Source organism: Scomber scombrus, chromosome 9, assembly GCF_963691925.1.
Source record: "Scomber scombrus chromosome 9, fScoSco1.1, whole genome shotgun sequence".
NCBI lineage: Eukaryota > Metazoa > Chordata > Actinopteri > Scombriformes > Scombridae > Scomber > Scomber scombrus.
Genome location: NC_084978.1, coordinates 15769483 through 15789359, shown reverse-complemented (window position 1 = coordinate 15789359; position 19877 = coordinate 15769483). Strand labels below are relative to the sequence as shown.

The 19877-nt window shown below is 36.5% G+C and overlaps 1 pseudogene; it reads left to right on the top strand.

The window, feature by feature from the left end:
- LOC133985554 (uncharacterized) overlaps positions 1–19877 on the top strand; it is an 80203-nt pseudogene that overhangs the window by 22372 nt on the left and 37954 nt on the right.

Here is a 19877-nt window from a genome sequence, read left to right as displayed (position 1 = left end):
ATTTCCTACAATTTCACAATAGATTTGCATATTTTATGTCCATCTCAACCTGCAAATTGACTTATAGTACAAAAACTGTAATCATCACAGCAGCCTAGTGGTTTGGTAATTGGAGAGCAATTTATTCCATGGAACTCTCAAATTATTTTTGACACCTTTCTAAAGGTTTGGGTCTGGTCAGTTACATTTTGCATTCACATGTATTACTTTTTACAATATGTAAATCTCTTGAAGAGATCAGCCCATTTTGGCATACAAATAGTGCATGCATCAAGTGTACACAAGGCAGGCAGCATTTTCTTTTGTTTGCACGTGATGAATGAAAATGACCAAATAATCTCATAATTTAATCAAATAGTGGGAAAGAGAACATGCCTTGTATGATTATTACATAATTGCATTAATTTCACTTTGAAAAACAGCTGGATATCACTGAGGCAGTACATTTCATTAACACAAACAGTATCTACAAAGAGTAAAATATCTGCATATTCCATTAGGATTCCCTGTCTGTTTGTTTGTTCCTAAGTTTTCATGCCTCAATGTTTTATAGTAAATGCATGCAAAATGGTACCGAGACTTGAATGACAACCTGAAGGTTGCAGCTTTGCTCAGAACGAGAGCAAAAAGATGACAGAAAAGAGAGTAACCTTGACAGAGATATCCAAGTTTCCACTGTCAGCAAGTGTAGAGATCATAGGGGTGGAGGTGTCTCACTTGTTTCTCTGCCTGCAGTGTGGCGTTCATGCAATGTTTCACCTCATTACAGTAAATGTCCTCTAACAACTCTGGCAATCAACCCATATCTGTCTCTCTGCATGCACTGCTACAGTAAGTTTGATATATTTCTCTCGCAAAATGATCATGTGATAAAGTTGCCTCATCTGCCCCAGTTTCAGAAGTATAACTTAATGTTCGAAAATCAAAGAGGGGCAGATTAAAGGAACCAAAGCATTTGAATTCAGCTCTGTTGTTTGGTCCTACTCACAATTGGGTCCATATTCTTGACCTTGTCTTATCTTATAGACTTACCCTGGACAATCTATCAACCAAAGAGGTTTTTGTCTCACCATTACTTTCAACCTTTCTGTCAGTCACAGATATTCCTTCTCAATAGCGACACCTGTGGACATTAAACTTGTATGCAGGTGATGTGCCCCTCGCCCCTCTGCTGTATGCTCACATACAAACACACATACAGAGAGTCCTGTTGCACTGTGGCTGCTGACGGGTGAGAGTGAATCCGCACCGCCCAACCTGCAAAAATATGCGTCAACCACACAAACCTGACCTGACCCATGAACTGCCAACTTTTTTTTTTTTCTTTTTTACAAACTGTGTTTATTTAACACCAGTAGGCCCAGTAAGTTGTGGCCGGGAAGCGACGCAGTGTGGGTGGAAAGCAAAAGGCTGTGTCTGGGAAGGGACACAGCCGGTCACTATAATACCTGAGTATTGTTCAGAACTATTGAACATGTTGTCACTTGTCTAATTGCAAAAATAATGAATTTCCTAATCATTCATCAGAGGCATGTGAGAAATGTTCAACATTTTTTACTGCTAAAATAGAAAAAAACCAGGAGTCAGATTATACCACAGATTTGTAACACCACTGTTACCCACCTACCAACAGTCTCAATCCCCTCTTTGAACTGATCTCTCTCCAGGCACTGCTGGAGACGGTCTGCCAGCTTAAACGCTCTTCATGTTATCTAGATGCAAGGATTTAAATCCTTATGCTCAACAATACTACAACAATACTAATCTTGAAACTCCCTCTTCTGTCAAAGATCTTAGAACAGATTGTATACAAACCTTGCTGCTGATGCTGGTGAAGGGTGTGTCCTGATCTTACTTAAATTACATTGCTTTTGACAGTCAGACATCATTGTAGGAGTTGCAGACACTATTCATGAATGGTTCATCTCTTATCCTTCAAACAGACAACAGTTACTCTTGGTAACTTCACATCATCTACTGCCACTATGAATTATGGAGTACCACATGGCTCTGCCCTAGGTCTGCTTTTATTCTGTATCTACATGCTTCCATTTGGCAGATTAATACACAATCATAAGATTTCTCATTGATATGATGATGACACACAACTTTATGTGTCAGAGAAAACAGGATCCTTCTTTAAGGACCTGTCTATGCTGGAAGACTAATAACTTCTTCCAATTCTATGAAAAATCTAATTTGGGTCATTAGACACATCACATTTCTTTTCCCCTCCATCTTTTTATTACTTTTTCGTACAGCTTTTATTATTACCAAAATAATTATTTATACATGAATAAGTACTCTCCCTCTCCACCCTGCACATACCGAAGGACGATGCTATCTAACAAATAAATAAAAAAGTAAAAAGAAAAGAAACAAAGGAAAATAAATGAGATAAGATTTAAATGAAGGAACAAGGCTTAACAAAAAACACTAAAAAAAGAAACACTAAAAAAACAGAATGTACCAAATGGCTGAAGACACATCACATTTCAATGAAACATGTGTTAACGCTGTGCCTTCCGTTAAACCTAATGCCAGCCTATCATTCTCTGACTTGGAGAAAGTTATTCATGCATATTTTTTCCTCAAAAATGTATTATTGTAATTGACTCTTTATCTGCATAACAGTAAAGCACATTTACACCTTGAAGTTATACAAAAGAGATCACCTAACTGCTATTTTAGCCTGTTTGCATTGGTTTTCTTCATGATTGATTTTAAGGTTTTACTTATTACTTTTAAAGCATTCCATGGTCTAACTCCAGCATATATCTTTGAACTGTTTTGCTTGTATTTACCAGCATGCAACCTCATATCTCACAAGAAAACTTTGCTAACAGGCCCCTGATCCAGACTTAAAACTAAACAACTCTATATTTTTTATTTCAAGGCCTAAAAACTCTGGAACAGTCTTTTAATTAAAATTCCTCTTGCAACTTTGCTGATTTTTAAAAAAAAGTTAATATTAAAAACTCATTTTTTATAAACTTGCTTTTCTGCATTAACTTCATCATTTTTGTTATTGCTTTTTGCTATTTGACTGTTTTTTTTTTTATCTTTTTCATTATTTGTGTTTCTTCTGTTATGGAGGGTAGGGGGGGCATAGTATTGTGAAGCACGTTTTAACTGTTTGGAAAGGTGTATAAATAAAAAGGTTTTATTATTATCTACTTTTGCTAGGGTACATGCATATTTTGGGAACAATTTGTTTGAATCAAATACTAGTTCTCTAATTATAAATTATTTGGACGACAAAAAAAATGCAGTATATGTCAGGGCAGGTTTACCTTTTTTCCCACATTGCCATATGAAACTGCAGGATGATGGCTTTACCAGCAGTCTTCATATGTATATATTTGTATTCATTATACAAAACATTTTGGCACAGTACAGCAAACTGCTTTGTAGACAATAAAAAAAATTTAAAAAAATAACATTTTCAAGTGGAGAAATAAGCTAAATGCGTGCAAACGTGTAGTATAACATTCGGAAATCATGATGGTAGAAATAGGGCACCTCATCAATATTATGAAGTCTAATTTTGTTTCCCATATTAGGATAGTAATTCCAAAGTGGACAGATGGCACCATTTGCATGTCTACCAGCACTCTTATGGATCAAGCAACAATTTTGCACTTCACTGCAACTGTCTCATAAGAAGGTCATCCATTAAGTTATGCAAGGCTTTAAAAGCCTTTTCATGTATTATGAAATTAATTTTAAAAAGGGGATGGCACGTGCATCTCATTCTTCACTGGACTGATGGTGCCACATTTAGTCGTTTTACGCTGAAACAGAAACAATTATTATGATACCATCATGAAGTAATTCAGCATCAAAATTGAACTTTTGTAGAGCTTGACACACAATGAGCTCTGGAAATAGAAAATACTAGAATATACTACTAGTGACCTTGAGTCATCCTCTGAGCGCTTTGTACACCCTTTACCTATTTGAGGGGAAAGTTAAGGACTTTGGCTCATTGTCATTACCGAGGAGGAAAATGTTTGGGGGATCATCTACATCTCTGATTTAATGATGCATAGTGAAATCTTATGAGAGTCACTTATGTCCCATAAAATCCCTGGACAAAGCTATAAAATCAATGACCTGTTTTGTTACCTAATGAGTAGCTCAACTGTGGAAAGGTTGGACCTCTCTGATTCTTGTACCCCACCCCTAAAACCTTACTCTGTGTAATCAGAAATATAGTTCCATTATTTATGAACACATCATTTTTGTACCTACACATTCAGCCATGAATTTACACAAAAATGTACTCAGATATTTCAAGATTACATTATTCCTTGAGTTAAAAGGTATATTCTTATCATTGTTTTCTTTACTGTAAACTACTATATGCAAGTTTGGCTACTTTGCTGGCCATTGTACTACAGCAGTGTGAATGTCTTCCATAATATTGTACCTGCTAATCTCAGCGGGGTATTAAAACTGGAATGATTGGTATGCAGCTTTAATGTGGGAGAGTTAAGAGTTAGGGGTGAGAGAAAGGATATAAAACCAACCAGGGGAAAAATTAATATGAGGCAAGGTAGTGGAACTGATAGTATTCTATAATGTGTTGGCAGCAAGATTGGAGAAAAAAAAATGTCACCAAATATAAGGTGATGAAAGTTTGTGGATTGTTGGAACATTTTCTTATAGCACGATGGACACTGCTATGAAGCTCACAATAAGAAAAACTCTAAACTCTTAAAACATGTAATCATATTCTGTGTGTTTGTTTTCTGAAAATACTTTAAAACTGTGAAATTAATTGTTATTTTTCTCTTTTTCAAACTTTTTTTCTGTTGAAGTAAAAATACATAGTGACGCTGTAGAGAGAGGTGAAGAGTGATTTTGTATTCTATTCCATCCTTGTGAATCCATAATCATTAACATCTGCTCTAGCTTTCTTTATTGAACTATTTCGCCCATGTGTGGTCCACTTATCCTCGTTAACTTCACTTTAGCCAACTCAGCACATAGATCAAAGGATAGATAGGAAGGAAAAAAGAGACAAACAGTGAGAGGAAAAGATAGACAAGAGGACACCTTTAGGAAGATAAAATAAACAACTTCAAATTCTATTTTAAGCTTTTCAGAACCAGGCATGCTCACTGCAGCCACGGCTTACTCTTACACCTGTATTTTGTCCCAGGAAGCAATTTGTTACTGTATTTTGGCAACTGACCAATGGATTTACTGTCTGGTTGCAGGATGTCTTGAAATAATATCTATAATTGCCTCTCCACAATATTGATTCAGACAAGGATAAAATAAGAGCACAGCATGTATATTAAGAATTTGTTGACTGCTGAAATTAAAAACTCATTAGAAATCCTATTGACCTTGTCCCTAACTTCATGGCAATGCCACCTTTTTGAGTCAAAACAATTCCTGTGCAGAATTACAGTAATAGCAAAAGCAGTAGTATTGTAGTAGTGGAAGTGCAGTGGTATTTAGGGTCTTGTGAAGAAACAGTGGCATATTTGACCACCAGATTTGTCAAATCACAATTCACCCTGAGTGACCTATTGATATTCAGTGACACCGGGCATCAATATGTCCAGGCCCAGGAAAATTCCATTTTTGGGGATCTATTGCCATCTTGTTTACCTGATTTCTGTGTGTGTGTCATAGAGTGCAGCTGAAAAAACAGGTGTGGATCGTGGATTTGATGTAGACATATTTGCCTGTCATGGCTTTGTGTCTTATTTATCCATGACCTCAGACATGTACTGACCTTGTCCAAGTGGTTTTGTTCACTAACCCAAATGAACCAAATGAAAAATACTGGCAGTGAATGTTTTGCCAAAATGTAAAACATGTGCAACATGTTAGATTGTATTCCTAGTTGTAGTAAAGGTAAATAGTCACATATAAATTTACACTAATTCAAAGAAGAAATCTCACGGTGAGAGGAAAAAATTAGTAATAGTGGTGAATAATAGTGAGAAATATTTAAAAGGTCATACACGTTTTCACTTTAATTTGATCAGCATTAGCATTGCCCATTAACATATCACATTGTTATTCGTTTTCATGTAGTACTGCATTTCTCACAGGAAAGACCCACTTGACTCTGAGTGTTCAGGACAGCAAATGTAAAAGAAAAAAAAACCCTCTGTGCATTGCTTCTATGCATGGCCTGTTAGCACCTATGTCCTATTTTTTTAAAGGATGCCCAGAATTAGAATTAGTCATCCATTGCAATCACCACATAGTATTTTAGGTTTTAGGGCACAGACCCTTAATACATCACAATTTTCTCTAACTGACAAAAATATGACATGATTCAACCTAAAAGGCAACTTCAGTATCATTGTATGTTGATGTACACTTCTTGTAAATTCAAGTCAACAAGAAAACAAGCTTTGAGAAAAACACATACATTGATTCTCTTTTCAATAACCTGCTCTTGCCTCTCTCACACTCTCTCTTTCTAGCAAGTGATCAGGGCCATAACTAGAATATTATTTACTGGATTGGCAATGTTAAAGTTAATGTTGCAAAAATCCCCTTTCTACAGTCGGATTCCAGCTCTAATGAGGCTTTACTGACACAGCGCTGATGGCTCTGCAGAGGAGACGGGCGCTTCTGGAGGAATGTCAAACATCTACCTTCACATTCGTGTGTACCATCATTAGGGTCATTTAGTATTTTCATTGAATTGCCCAGCAGAAGCTAGTGGCAGCAAAGTGCAAAAAGTCCATGAAAATTCACCTTGCGCCTTACACGTGTAAGGGACTCAAAGTGTATTTGCATGTTCAAGAGGGAGAGTGCAGGATGTGTCTGCCTTTTGGGCTCTTAGTGCACACGGAAGTATTGATTTTTCTAGTCATTTCAGTGATCAGAGACACTTGCAGAACAGCATTACATACCATGAAAAGATATTTTGAAATAGTCTGCTGTAGTAGAGGATTCTCGCTGAAGTGATTTTCATGGTTTCCATCTGCGGGTTGCTTTTAGTGCATTTATGTACACATTTATGGTGTTATCCTGGCTGCATGGTAGGCTTTCATATGACAGAAAACCTTATTTTAAATAAAGAAAAAATCTTTCAGGTAAAGTATTATAATTTATGAAAATGCTTCCACTTGTTCGTGTTAGGTATGGTTCATTTGATTATGTGATGACATTTTAGAGTCTTGTGGATGGCAGTGCTTTGACATCTAAGGTCAGCCAGACTGTTATGACATTTGCTGCTGACAAGTGTTAAATCTGTGAGGAGGATTGTAAGGCCGCTGACTCACAGTACAAATGAACAGTGGCTGAAGAAAACACCTTTTGATGAAAAAGTTAAGTGAGCAGTCAGGCAGTCCGCTACAAAAGTAATGTATTCTCCATCACTCTTCCCTCTTTTTTGATTGACTTTGAGATTTCATTTTTCTATTCGGTTGCTTTTCATCAAATCCATTTGAGAATAAAAATGTCTCTGTGCTGAACTCCTGCCTGTGTGTGACCCAGGGACCCTTTAGTTTAAAATACAAGGGGTCCTAGGTTCTCTGCTTGATGTTGTTTGACAGGCAAGATGTCATCTAAAGCAAACTGTAATTTTCTGACAGTACTTCTCAGTATGGTGCAACTGCACTATGGACATAGACAAGACAATAGTGGCTTCCAAGGAACAATCACATCAAAATGACTTGCAAATAATGAAAATGATCACTGACAAAATCATCCTTATGCCCCTGAAAATGTATATTCATTTGAAACTGAAAGACCTGGACCCCTAAGCCACTCATAGGTGACCTTCACATCCTACACACACTCATATTTTCTCAATTTCAATACTCCCACAACCTGAAACCCATTGAAATTCAGCTTTTGTTTTACAATGGTCATTCTTCTTAATAGTCCGCTGCTAAAAATCATCTGAGGAGAAAAATATATGATAAAGTGACACCTAAGTCCTGATAAAACAAAGGTTTGTATTTATTTTTCCAAACCCTATTTTTTCATTTATTTTATTTTTTAGAATTCTTAATTATGAGTAGTGTTTTCTCATAGCTGTAATAGAGTAATATGGTGTAATAGAACAAACTAATCATATACATTTTATTTACATACGCATTTGTAGCTTAACTCACATACATTAAAAGCTCTCAAATGGTGCAATGAATCTTAACGCTGTATGTGGCAGTCTGACATGTGATTGCTGTTGCCATTAATAATATTTTTGCAAATATATCAAGGATTACATGATAAGTCATACATGTGTAAAACTTATATTAAACCTAATTAAATTCAAAATCCACAAAATTTGCATGAGCCTTAATATTGAAAAGGGCTGGTCTCCATGGATAAAAAGCCCAGGATCATCTGGCTATTTCATTAATGATGATTTTAGAATATCTGTGCTAGTTCTGTATGTGGAGGGCTTTGATGGAGGTGGAAATATCTGCATTATGATACAATCAGGTGATGTGCCACCACCTTCAATAAAGCAGTTAAAATCCATATCCCAAAGCTCTCCAAACTTTTACCTGCTGGGATCTGTCAGAAGCATTTAGGGTTTTAGCTTTTACACTTCACAGAGAATTATACATGGGGTTTTCAACAGTGTAGGCTCAACATCATACAGACCTAATACATCCATGTTAAACAGTTGTCAAGATTAACACTGCCAAATATGTTTACACATCTTGCCTTCGGCGAGGAGGGGAACATCTAAGCTAAGGTCTCAATGTGTGACTTTGTGATGTCTGTGTGATATTGCTCTGCAATGTGGGAACTCCTTGGCCTGTTGATGAAAAACTGCAAAATCTTTCATTTTCCTCTCGGAATACATGGGCTTGAATTTTCTTCTCACTCTTTTCATGTTATCTGGGGAACTTGTGACCAAAGTGAATGATCTTGCCTCGAGGCAACATGTTGGGAGTTTGAAACTTTTCACCAGGTAATAATTTCGTTTTGGACAGGTTCTTTATATCCTTGTAATCAAGTTTAAAACCCATAAAAAACTGTAACTGTCAGAGTGTGCTTATTGTGCATGCTTTTCTGTATGTTTGGTTGTGTGCATGTGTGTGAATGTGTTCCTTACAAACACAATTCTCTTAGGCCTCAAATGCCCAAAAGCCATCATCAAACTCTTTCTATGTACTGTACTGTCTTTGTCATTAGTCATACATTTCTATAAATATTCAATCAGCTTGACTAGCTGCTGAACACCAAGTTTTCAAAAAACAATCTCGCCACCCGTTACATTATTTATTTCCGTGCCCTCTTATGAATTATTTTTCTTGTTCAACTATCATGCCTTCCTATTTCATGTTTTACCTTCCTGAATATATAAACCTTGATAAATAAAAGCAAAATCTAAAGCATGCTTCAGCCTATTTCAGTCATAAATTCAAATGTTGTGTGCTTTTGAGTGTGGATGCTGCTAAGAAAGTTCACATGGATTTTCTGATGTACACAGGGAGGTGTTACATTTACTGGGACACAAGAAACAATGCCCTACTTTTAATATTTGACTTGCAAAAGAGTGCGCATGAATTGAAGAAACACGATATTTGATTTTGGAATGTCTGATTGCAGCAGGTATACCATAGTATGGAAATTAATTTGGAACCTCAGTATTTACATATGTTCCTATTTTTTTTCCTAGAGGCTCTTTGTGCAAACAAACAAAGAAACAAACTGCCTATGTGTCATTTAACTCGGCTTATAAATACCTTCCACAGTATGTCAGCCCTTTGAATACTATTCAGTCATGTTTTCTTGTTAGGTCTGTGCTCCATCATCAGTGGACCAAAAACATTAGCCCATTGTTTAAGTCTGATAGTCAGCCTAGCAGGTCATTAGTCCCTGTCTGTGCAATTGTTCATATTCAAAAACCCATGTTCTTTTCATCATTCAGCCCATTTAAGCTCCATTTTCTCAAGTCATTTTTGGTGATGAATTGGCCCCAACAGTGGCACTTCAATCAGGCTTGATTTTCTATAACACGTTAGAAAATGGGAGAGAAAATGATATGGAAATAAATCACATTTTGCTACTTGATCAGAACCACAGTCTGAGCCTGAGCTGCTCTCTGCCTTGAGTCAATTACTCATTACACACAGCTATTGACCTTTCTTCCAACAGGAAGTTCAGTGAATATCTCTGCGAGGATTGTAATTGACAAGATGTCTCTTTTAATAGAAAAATGCCCACATTTCCGCACAAGTTAATTATAAATTCAATAGCGGACCCACCGGCCACAGCCACTGAGAAAGGTTAGTATAGACATTTGTACCTGCCAGGCAGCCCATACGTGAACACATAATTTATTCCTGACAGAGAACCCATTAATGCATGTACTTTTATGCCATTTAATACTTGACAATGTCACAATTTGAAAATTCTGATCCATACACCGTACATAATTCCTGGAGCATGTGACATGAAAATAGACACCTAAGTAATTTGTGCAGCATGAAGTAGCAGATATGCTGTGGTTGTGTTGAATGTAAGACTGAGTAGGCATGTCAGCGCAGTGAATACTTTACAGAGCTTCAATTTCCAAAGTGAAAATGATGTAATCGTGGAGCGATTTAGCCCTGCATTATGGGACAATGTAGAAGCGGCAGCACATCAGTCAATATAAGGAAAACATGACAAGTCCCCGCTGTGATGCACATAGATCTGCCCTTCATTTGCCCTGGAGCCTCTGTCTGAACTCTGCAATGATCAACATACAGCAAGTCCAACAGTAAACAATTTCTTTGAAATTATTTCATGCTTATCTTTTAAATATGTTTGACACATCATGACACATAAACTCCAGGGGTGCCTGGATGTTACTAAGATCTCATCACATCAGAGATCTCAACCTTCACAACCCTTTCACTTATCTAAAGTGAGGCTGATGGGACAAATGGAGAGATCACAGCTTGTGCTTGTCTTCTTCAAAAACTACCCACAAACGCTACACCAAAGCATTCATAGATGAATTTTGGCATATAACATTTTAAAATTAACAATTTAACAATGCTTATAAGGGGATTATTTTGTTCCTTCTATATGAATACTTTTTGTCTATTACAGTGGAAACACTGAACAAGCCACTTAATGCTATCATGCTGGTCATAAAGGAAGTCAGCCTGAAGACTTACAACTGGGAGCACACTCACAAGTGGAAGAAGAGGAATTAAGTGGAAGAAAAAAAAAAGAAAAAGGAAAAATTCAACAATGAATAAGCATGGCATCAATCAACCATTTTGCTTTAATCATCTTAACGGATGACACTGGGTTATTCTGTCAATCTTTGTTATTCAGCTTCTTACGACTCACATTTTTTCAGCAAATGCAATTGAGCTGGTTTCTGCTGCCCACAGTCTTTGATAGTGTAAGATTGTATTGAGCTTTATCAAATATCCTGCTGATAGAAATCCATGTCAACCTGCAGCCATAAGTCATCCATGCAACAGTGCTCCATCTTTGTTGCAGTATGGTATGGTTTACCATTGAGGCATTAATTTTGATATTTTGGCTGCAAATTTCACCTGGCACATGAATCAAAGACAGCGGCAAGAATACTATAATTCATTTTAGATTTGATAGCTGCATTTGTGACATAAATAGTGTCAAGGGAACACAGATTGCAAGCTGTCCCTTGTAAATGTGTGTTAAAGTTTTATGTTATATCTTGTAAACCAAATGATTTCATATTTACATAGATATTTAAGGAGAGGATTTATTGACTGTAAACAACACATCTACAATATTAACGTGCCTTTAGTTGTCTTTTGTGCTAAATTGAAATATTAACCACTAAACAAAGGACACTATATTGACAGTGACCTTAAAGAGTTGTACTTCTTTCAGGGAAGAAGTTCTACTTCTTTCTTTCTGGACTTTAGAACAAAAACACGCCAGCATACAATTGGAAATACAGATGAATCCTGGTTCCTGCTGTTCCAGACTGATGAAAAGACTAGAGTATGGAGGAAAATCCACATGAGCAAATGCATCAATCATGCCACACATCAGGCCATGGCACGCTGATGTGTGGTCTTTTTTCTCTGTGGCACATATTTGGACCCTTGATAAAAGAGACGTGATGGTTCAGTGCCACAGGATTGAGAGTGCTATTGCCAATCAGGTGCATCCTTAACAGCATGGAAGCACTACTGGGAAAGATTTTTTTCAGCAGGGTAATACCCCCATGCTACATGAGCAGAATTGTCCAGAAATGGCTCCATGAACATGACAGTAAATTCAGTTTACTGCAATAGACTGCCCAGTCACAAGATTTCAATCCAATTGAGCATCTGTGGGATGAGATTGAACATTTGGAGTAGAGATCTACTTCCAGTCAACTTGATGCTACTGTGGGATGCACTGAAGTCAACATTGGCTTGCATCCCCGTAAAACCCTTCTGACAAGATGTGTAGGTTATTGCCCAACAAGCTGACACTGTGAAGAGGACACGATAGGAAAATTAATATCTCCTTCAAGTGTTTGTACCAGCTATGAATCAAGTGGCAGAAACATTTATTATATAATTAAAGTATAAAAGTGAAGCAAAAATATGTACACAATATTTACAAAATGTGCAATGTTACTGTGCATAATCTTCACATCTTGATATTTCATAATACATGATATACCTTAAACAAATAATTCCACATTTTTGGAGATGTGCATATTGACCTTCAAGGGTTAGATGAGCTGATCGGTACCTCTCCAATGTCTGCATGTTTAATACGAAACTATAGCCAGCAGCTGGTTAGCTTAGCTTTGCATAAATAAACCAGTTGTCAGGACACTGCAGAAACTGAGGAAGTTACTTGTCCCATGTTAAACGTAAAATTATTGTTTTTACACTTGGTTTTTTATATTGAATAAACAAACAAAATAAAATGTATTGATAAATAACTTAAGAGTTGCTTGTAGGCAGATTTTGTTACTTTGGACAGAGCTGTTTCTGGCTGTTTTCCCTTATTCCCAGTATTTATGCATAGCTAAGCTAACTGGCTGCTGACCAGCTACATATCTACCACACAGATTTCAGAGTGGTATCAATCTTATCTAACTCTCAGCAACAAAGCAAATACCAACATGTGGAACTACCCCTTTGACATGAACACTGGATGTTGGACATAGATTTCAAAACCAGTACTTTAATAATATTCATATTTAGTTACTTAGTATGTACACTGCAGCTGTATTATCTCAACAATATGTGCTTTACTTTTTATTATAATAACATTCAGTAACAGAGACTAGTCTACTCTCAAAGTCATTTAAGTGCAATAAAGTGATGATGCATCAACATTAATCCTTCTCTTCAATTGCATACTTTGGAAATGCATCTCTTGGGAAGTTTCGTGAACCTCTTGACACGCTGTTTCCTCTTCATTACCCAACCAGCTGTTGTTCCTAATGAGCCTAAAGGCAATCTCTCATCCCCCAACTTATACCCATGTCTCTTGTGCAACTGGTGACATATTGTCTGCCCACAGAGTGAGGACCAGCTACCAGAAAAAGTTAGTTTTCAATACCAGTTTACCCACATTTTTCTTGAGTATTACTGAAGCACAACAAGAGTTTGGGTGGACTTACCACAACTGATTCCCAGTACATGCAGTGAGAATTAATTCAAATTAATTCAAATTAAAGTAGCCATCTGGGTAATTTTTAACATTTCTTTAGGAATTTGGAAACACTTCAGTTGGTTATTTTTGCATTAGGCTTATATATGCAGTTTGGCTCTATAGTCACATTGCTATTTTCTTCTGTTAGAAACAAGTCTACAAACACTACCAGAGTTATTGCAGAGTAAACATTTACAATAGATAAAAGTTAATGATGGGTTGATTTGTATACAGTATAAATTGTATACAGCCCATCTTAGCCTCATCAAGCTTACTGAGATAGAAAATATAGAGGTCTGCATCCCCTTAAAGCCAACATCATTTTAAGGCTTTCATACATGAGTAAGATGACATAATGTCGCACTCTGAATGAAATTCCCAAATCAAAATGGCTTAATGCTGCATCCTCTTCTTTTTGGTAGAGGCGATACTCCCTCATTACTGCTTACAAAAAGAACAATACACTAAGGCAACATTTCTTTTCTGTACAACATAGCTTGAAAATCTGTATTGGGAATATCATCACCTGAGCAATTTATCTGTACGTAGTCACACAAGCCTTTGCATTTAATCAACATCAGTCCCTGACAGGATGCTGCAGGTGTAGATTAGCTCCCACTCAGATTACAGCCTCATGAATCCTCATAGATAGAGTATGTATCCTGACGCCGAGTGAGTGAAAGTGCTTGTGGTGTGCCAGAGGAGAATTACTCCCCTGATGTATCACATTAATATGTGATAAACAACCTTGCATTGCCAGATTACAATAAATAATTCACTGCCCTTCAGAGGATGTGATATGCGTCTGCACAGATTATTTACAGCTTTGAAATTATTCTTTTAATCTCGTACAGCAAGCTGCCAAGGTGAACCCAGAGTAAAAAATACATGGCAAAAGTTTATTCCCTCTATATTTTCTTTTTCATCTAACTTTTTATTAATCATTATTTTTCAGTGAATGGTTGAATGACTTGAGAATCGTGGTTGTGTGCGCTGGGTGTTGTATTGTTTTGTTTCTAATCGAGTTTGTTATAATTTTAGGGTTATTTAATATTCTTCAGAGTTACTCCACAGGGTTCACGCTCAGTCCACGGTAAGAGAAGTGTAGAAAACTGTGTACAGATACTCGGTAAAAAAGGAGAAAAAAAGGTCTTTTTTGCAGAAAGTGTTTCTTGGTTTTAGGGAAGCTCAGCTGAATTGTACATAAACTGTTGCAGGAGAAAAAATACAGACTATCAATAGCTCAATTGGTGCAGGAGGTAGAGGCTTTTTCGTACCTTCCCTATTGATAGACCTTTTTTAAGCATTAGAGTATCAAATAATCTCTAAAGTTCCTCTGATTGAAGCAGATTTCGGTGTGCATAATCAGCACACATTCTCAGCACACATTCTCAGGGAACAAATAAAGATTTATGCACAGAAACAGATACAGATGTAAAGTAAGTTGGAGGGACATGATGTGTGCAAATAGCTCCAAACTTTGGATTTTGGAAATGAAAATTGCACACATCAGGGATATGGCTTTTTTCCTGCATCTTTAAATGACAAGCTCTCACCTCAGGACTGCCTCTGAATATTTGAGAAAACAGTTATTTTGTTGTTTTGTCCCAACAGAGTCCAGAGGAAAGGAGACCAAAGAACAGCTGCTGCTTTGCAGTGTATTCTAATCTTGAAACGCTGCTGCAGACAAGACGATTCACAGCTGGATGAAAAAATTTCAGCATCCTCCCAGAGTAATTAAGAAACAAGTGGAGTCAGATGAATTTGGATACACTGAAATACATGATGAGTTTGTTGATGCTACAGCAATTGTTCAAACTATTAAAGAGAATTGAAAAGGAATGGGTTGCAGTGTTTTCATTCAGTGTTGAAATTCATATAATTTTGATTTAATGTTAATATGATATTTTAAACTGAAAATGACACTTTGTTTAGTGGCTCCTTTCTTTTGCACAACTGGTAAAGTGAAACATCGAACAATGTACTACTGGCAAAATAAAAAAGCAAATTGTGTTGACATGAGGATGCTCCTAACATGGCTTCTCCATGGCAACTGACCACTGGCAGGCACAACACATACACAAATCCCTCACCATGTGATCAATAAAGCTAAATACATACTGAATCAGGTGATTCAATATAGAAAAACATGCACACAATTGCACAATGAATGGTTGATAGAGGTGGATATAGGGCGCTTTCACACCTACCTCGTTTGATCGGGACTTTCAGACTTTTCAGTTTGATCCAAACCAAAACTACAGGTGTGAAAATTCCCTAGAAGCACGGTCCAGACCAAACAGCCAAACCTTTGTGTGATGAAAAGAGGTCGAAGTTATAAAAAATGCCTCATAAAAATGCCAAACGTGTTTTCGGAGGAGGAGAGACGACCTGGATAGCATTCTGAGCACTCAATCAACATGCTCACCTATTAAGGTGGTGGAGTCTTCCCTAGCTTTAACTGGGTTAGCAATAATAATATTATCATAGTGGCAAGAAAATTAGTCAGTTGATTCATTTTTCTCTATTAACTCAAAAGTTGATAGAAGGCTACAAGCTAAATTGACAACATGTGGACATCAGACATATGCCCGTCTACAAACCAATTAATGTCAAGTATATAGGGAGACGCAGCCCACCTAATGTAGGTGATGATGAGGATGCAGAATGTAAAGTCATGTAAAGTTCTTTAGCGCACTCAAAATGTTGTGATGTGAAACCAAATCAAACAAACGGATAAAATGTAACAATGTAACAAAAACATGAACCTTGGTGTGGACTTTCAGGTTTTAAAAGGCTCATAAATCAACCACGTTACGGTTCCATCATGAGGTCCCTTGTTCAGCTTGTATATTTCTGCACTAATTAAATGGAATATAAGTGCACGGAAGTTTTAACTTTTACTTTATCCTGCAAATGTGTGCCCTGGGACAGTGAAGTGCTTCTTTAGTTCGACCCTCATTCCTGTCATTTGGTCAAATTCCTGCCCCAGCTATTGTCACTCACCATGAAGAGCTGCTTGAGGCAAAAGGCGAAATCCACCAGAGGCACTGAAGACAATAATCAAAGAAAGGAAGGAAAAAGTCCATACTTTTAGGTTCTTTTCTAACCATTTGCAGTAAATTACCTTCATAGTCAAAACCCAGTTCACCACAGGTTGCATGCAAATAGGATTTGCCTCAAACATTACTGAAAAGCTAGTGTTGAATTAAGCATTTTCAGGCAAACCAAAGTATTCAGCTAACAAGGCAAGATAATGTATCATACAATGCCAACAAAGTCCACAAATGTGTACAAAAAAACTTTTACTTGTATGTTAGTCTTATTTCTTGTGTATATAACTAATATAAATATTGTTATAATAGCCTTTACATCCATGTTTCCTATCATACATTGAACAACATAACAGGGGAGACTGACAGGTGGATAAAATCAAGCTCAAGCTTTATAGTCATGCAGCAAACCCTTAGGCCTCCTAGGCTACTTATATCATCCACCCCATGAATCTGTAAAGTAAAGCACCTTTACTGTTACCTTTTTTCATGTACAACCACCTTGGTTGTTCGTTCCCTTAAGCTACTGTGTTTTAACTTCAGGAAACACTACTGCCATGTTTCAAACCTTTCAGATGGGAAGATTACTGTGTAAACGCCTGCGGATTATAGTCAGTGCTCCATCAGCAGTTCTCTGTCTACAGCCATTCTACCTGCATACCATGATTCTCTTCATCAAGAATCTACACAACAAGAGATTTAGAGATTTACAGCAGCATGAGGAGGAAACTGTGTTTTTTTTATCATCCAGTAGGGTTTATCATTGTAAAACCTACTGGATGTTGGGGTTTGCTATCATCTTCATTATTATCAATAACATTTGTTAAGACTTACCTATGCCCTGCCATTCAACATGCCTTTGAAAAAAAAATTGTCCAGTAAGATAGGTACAGTTTAAAAATGTAGAAGGTCACATATTGTACATGTTTCTATAACTTATTCTATTTTTATTTTCATTTAATAGAAAGGAAATAAATAAAATGCAACTAAATACAAATGAATTTGATTTATTTTTTTATTATGAATCATCTTTGTCATGTTTGTCAATATATTGCTATGGTGTCCTCTGTTTACAAAAAAGAGCAGTTTTACAAAAACAACATTCAAAACAGACAAAAAGTACAATGTCCTTGGACCTTCCAAACTATATGCCTGTTATGTGAGGACAACAGTGTGGTGAAACACTTTGTAATGAATGCAATAATTAGCTTGTTTAGCCTCTTAATTATTATAAATACCTTATCTTAACATGAGGATTATGGCAGGACATTACAGAAATGAAATGTCTCTTCCAACAGTAAGTTTAATTAAGCAAATTTTGGAAACAGTCTTTAATTTAAAAAAAAACAACAGAATTGGTTGTTAGTTCAAATGCTTATAATGACTGATGGTCACATTCTTCAGACTAGTCACTTCTTAAAATTGTGTTAACAATGGCTACTCTTTGTAAGTAAAGGTGGAAGCATTCACACAAGGTAAAACCTGTAAAACCTCAGAGAAAAAAAATCAGGAAGGATGGTTGAGCTCTACTGTACATCACATTGGTGATATCTGAAAGTGCTGCACCGGTGCAAGTTTGTATAATTGGTGAGATATATAGATACAATTAGACATGCCCGTCTTTGATACTTATTCATCAGCTGCTGACATGAAACATTAATCCCTATGCCAATTTTAATTAGCCATCTCTCTTAGCATAAGCTGTTCTGATATTATGTCTCTTTTATTAATTCATATAGGTTCCTCTAAAATCAGCATATGAAATCTTGACAGGGGAGTCATGTTTCAGTTGGAGGTCAGTCAGGTGGTTGTTAAAGGGATATCATTCATACTGTCAAGCGTAAGTAAGTAATGGCAATTCAGCATTTGGAACGTAAAGGAAGGGATTTTATATTTAAAGGATACTGTGATTTTGCATATGAGGGAAACAATATACACTATGTAATGTTTTGGTTGGTGGCTCCCAAAGTGGGGTTGAAGGGCCCCCAGGGTCCAGAGGAGGTTCCAGGGGATCCCCAGCAAAAAGGGAAATCATTTTTTTTCACTATAGTTCCATCCATAAGTTACACAATGTCATAATGTATGACTGTGGTCGTGGGCCTCATACTCTTTCTGTAATAAAACAAAAATCTTATCAGATTGGGGAGTGTGGCAGGAAATCTTATCAAATGGAGTCTGTAGTTTAATTTGTGTCAGTTTAGGGGTCCTTGATATTCAGAACCACTGGTTTTTGATGGAGTATTTTATGTTTTTTTGGTAGATATTATGTTATCATAAGCTGCAAGGTGTATTATCTTTGTGGGGTGTATTTGTTGGCTCGGGGATTGCTTAAGGAATAATGTACAACAATTTTGGAATTTATTTACACCCAGATGTAGCCAGACAAGGCCATGCCTCTTCAGAAGACAATTTGCTCGCCTTAAAAAGAGGGGAATGATCGCATCTCCAAGGGCTTGACTCCATCCCGTAACCCCTAAAACTGATGACACAGGAATCTATGGAATATCCCACACCTCAGCATTTTTATCAGAGCAACTTGAATTTGATGGTAGCCTTTCACAGTGCGATAATGCAGCAGGGAACAACCCTTTAAGATATGAGGAAAAGGGAAAAAATGGCCTTTTAGTGATGTAATACCACACCTTTGCATGTAAGTTGTTAAGAATGTATCAAGTATTTCAGTTTACTGCTTTATGACCTTTCAAGACAACAACTTTGATACTACAGTATGTGAAAAGGATGATAAAGCTTTCCAATGGCATGACATACTTGTCCAACTTTAAATGTCCACTCAATATGCTGTTAATCTATCCATCTATTTATCATCACATTATGTATTTCAGTTGTGTCTTAGGCCTTAGGGCAGGTGAAAAAGACTGCTCTTTGACAGATGATTAGCAGTACTTTATCCCTCCTAAATCCATATTTCTCTGATCAGGGTCAAATGAATATATGGAGGACCAAAACTGCAAAAATCAAAAATAAATAAGGACATAAATCATTTAATAAATAAATTAATATGCTATTAAAGACACATAAAACATTAAAAAAATAAATATTGACATTAATAGAACATGATATACATTAATATTTCTGTTTTAATTTGCTTCTGTATTTATATACCTTTATATTAATTCTGTTTAGTTTGCAATTTTATTTTCATAAATGTAGTGAGGAGTTAAATCAGACAATGCAACATATAACTGACCTAACAAGCTGATCTTTGCAAAT